Raw genomic sequence first — 2,100 nt, 5'->3', positions numbered from 1 at the left:
TATATCATTTGCTGTGAATTTACTAGCAAGATATAGTTCCTCTCCAACCAGAAGACATTGGAGTGGAATCAAACAAATCTTTCGATATCTTCATGGAACGATTGATATTGGATTATTTTATCCCTATGGATCCAAGTCACAACTAGTTGGCTATGCAGATGCTGGATACTTGTCTGATCTACATAAAGGGAGATCTCAAACAGGATACCTGTTTACATATGGTGGAACAACTATATCATAGAGGTCCACGAAACAGACGATTGCTGCAACATCCTCTAATCAAGCTGAAATACTAGCGATACATGAATCTAGTCGCGAGTGTTTTTGGCTGAGGAGTGTAATCCAATATATTCTGTCATCATGTGGACTGATTGATCAGAAGATAGCTCCAACTGTCTTGTTTGAAGATAATACAGCATGTATTGCTCAACTTAAAGGCGGATATATCAAAGGTCATAGAACAAAGCATATTTCTCCCAAATTCTTCTTCACTCATGATCTTCAGAATCAAGGGACAATTGATGTCCAACAGATCCGCTCAAGTGATAATCTGGCAGATTTATTCACAAAGTCACTCCCAAAATCTTCTTTTGAAAGATTGGTACATCAGATTGGGATGCGCCGATTTTGAGATATAAAATAATGTCGGCAAGAGGGGGAGACTGTACTCTTTTTTCCTTGGTCAGGTTTTTTTCCATTGAATTTTTCTTGACAAGGTTTTTAATGAGGCAGTCCTTATCACTAAAGGATATTGTACTCTTTTTCCTTCACTAAGGTTTTTTCCTACTGGGTTTTTCTTTAGTAAGGTTTTAACGAGACAATAATCCTAAATGGTCATCCAAGGGAGAGTGTTGTGATAAGATGTTATGTGGATGCCCATTTCCAATGTTGCTTGGTTTATCAAGGATGACTCCATTTGTTGTAGTTTGAAAAATGTCATCATATGCACCTATAAATAAAGGCTTAAACCTCTGAATAAAAACACACAAGCAATAAATAACTCTCTCTCTCTTTTATGTTACAATACTTCTTTCTCCCTCTTTATATTTTTATTATTGTTACCTATTCCTTATTTATTTAGTTATTTCATAACAATGCTAGGATTTTCTCCCTCTTTCAATCACCGTTGCCATTCTCTCTTTCTCTCTCTATACAATCTCTCATGTTCGCTTCAGCCGCCGCCGCAACCAGCTTTTCCTGACGCTGCGCAACTGCTTCCCTGACCTCAGCATTTCATGATATAGTAATATATATTAGCGATGAGAACATAAGATCAAATGCTCGTGTGTTAAAGGAAAAGATGTTGAACAATATAAAAGATGGAGGAAGGTCTTGTGAGAATTTAAACAAGTTCATCAAGTGGTTGAAAGAATAAAGGTTTAGATTTGCTCAGATGAATAATAATTGGAAAGAGCCTGTGATGTTTTCTAAGTTTGGTTTGCTTATTATTATTACTCCACCGTTTTGGTATTCAGTTGTAATAATTATTATATATTATAAACAAAGCAGGCATTCTTCTATCTATGGGAATATGGGATTGTACCAATGTGTTCAATATACAACTAGGGGCTATTTTTTTCTATATTATAAATAATTTGGTAATATGCATTGATATTTTAGGGTTATTGTTTTTATCCTGTTATGGTTTTGACTCAATTTATTTAAAAAGGCACAAAACGTAAATGACATTTTGTGGGTAAATAATAAGTTTTATGTAAATAAAAATAAAATGGCATCGATGTTTTGTATTAAAAGAACTTTTTTAATGTTTATATATAAATCTGCAGTGATGTTTTGCATAATTATTATTTTTTTAATTCGTAAAAAAAATAGCGGTGACGTTTTGTGGTGTCCGTCAGATACTTCCACAACGACATTAAACACGATTTTTTGGTCATTTTCGTGGGTTACACTAGTTAGGCTCTAATATTAAAAAAAAATTACAACTAAGAGTGAGTATTAAGCCACACTTAAAACTTGTTAAAAATTTTGATAATTATTTTTATATGCCAAATTTAATGTTTACAAAAAATTTTAGATTTTTAAAGCATTTAAAATATACAAAAGTATTTATAATAAAATATAATAAATTTAAAGTAT

The sequence above is a fragment of the Arachis ipaensis genome, chromosome B10 (assembly GCF_000816755.2).
Source record: "Arachis ipaensis cultivar K30076 chromosome B10, Araip1.1, whole genome shotgun sequence".
In the NCBI taxonomy this organism is placed as follows: domain Eukaryota; kingdom Viridiplantae; phylum Streptophyta; class Magnoliopsida; order Fabales; family Fabaceae; genus Arachis; species Arachis ipaensis.
Note: the sequence above shows the minus strand (reverse complement) of the source record.